The sequence below is a fragment of the Microtus ochrogaster genome, chromosome 26 (genome assembly GCF_000317375.1).
Source record: "Microtus ochrogaster isolate Prairie Vole_2 chromosome 26, MicOch1.0, whole genome shotgun sequence".
Lineage (NCBI taxonomy): Eukaryota > Metazoa > Chordata > Mammalia > Rodentia > Cricetidae > Microtus > Microtus ochrogaster.
Window position 1 is genome coordinate 3,771,452 of NC_022025.1, and position 1,378 is coordinate 3,772,829.

Sequence of the window (1,378 nt, forward strand, 5' to 3'; positions counted from 1 at the left end):
GCGGAAAATTTTTTTTCTTTCTTAATAAAAAAAAATAAATAAAAAAAAAAAGAAAAAAAATAACTCAGTGCAAAAGGTGTATGTTATGAGAGAACTAGTATATACTCAGCATGGCTATGCAGGTATTCTGTTTACACACAATTGTCTGTCAAAAGCCTCAGAAAAGATCTTAAGCATGTGTGAAATTAGGACCCAAAATCTTGAGGCCCTATATTTGATCCTGAATACAGATGAAAGAAGTAACCAAAGAAGCAAAGAAATGGAGGCGCTAAAGATCCCGAGCAACCCAGGCAATCCTAGCAAACAGGGCAATGTCCTACAGAGCACAGGCCTGATTTCAAGTTCCAGCACAGAGCTGCAGTTACAGAGGGTCATGGAGATCATGGAGTATGGTTAAAAAGCCAGGGTCTCACCCACATCGCCACATCTACACAGTCGCTGACCGCACTGCCTAAGGCTGGAGAAAAGGCAGCCTCTTCAGCAAGTGGTGCCGTGAAAAGCAGACATCCACAACAGAAGAACCCCGATCCCCATCTCTTGCTCATACAAGCTCAACTCAGCATCACAGAGCACAACCTGGAGCTCCAAAGCAGCAAGAGGAAAGCATTTCGACTTAAAGACACAGACAAAGAATTTCTTTTAAAAGATGCCGGTTACTTAGGAAGAGTAGACGGAAGAAGCTGCATAAAATCCAAAACTTCTGCACAGGCAAGTAAGCAGTGAAGCAAGAGAAGGCGTGGTCTACAGGGCAGGAAGAAGCCACCTTTCACAGCTGCACACTGACAGGGCACTTTGTGTACTCACATCTAGACTATGTAAGAACTCAACAATCTAAACTTCAAAGCCCACAAAATCCAAAATTCCAGTCACTTAATGAGCCAACAGAATGAGCGGATAATTCCCCTACAATCAAATGAAGTACAAATGGCCTCTAAATATTGAAAAAATCCTTAGCCACCAGGGAAATGGAAGCTGGAGTTACACTAGGATGTTGTAACCGACAACGGAGTGAGCCAGTATCTTAAAGGCTATTGGTTGAAGGCATTCGCAAAGCACCAGTTTTCATCTCAATTCATTCATCTCATCCCAGTCAGGATGGCATCAAGGAAGTTACTGAGGATGCAAGCCAAAGGGATCCCATATATACGTTAGTGAGCATGTCCTTTAGCCAAAGGGATCCCATATAACGTTAGTGAGCATGTCCTTTAGCCAAAGGGATCCTGTATACACGCTGGTGAGCGTGCCCATTAGCCAAAGGGATCCCGTATACATGTTAGTGAGTGTGTCCTTTAGCCAAAGGGATCCCGTATACATGCTGGTGAGCATGCCCATTAGCCAAAGGGATCCCATATACACGTTAGTGAGCATGTCCTTTAGC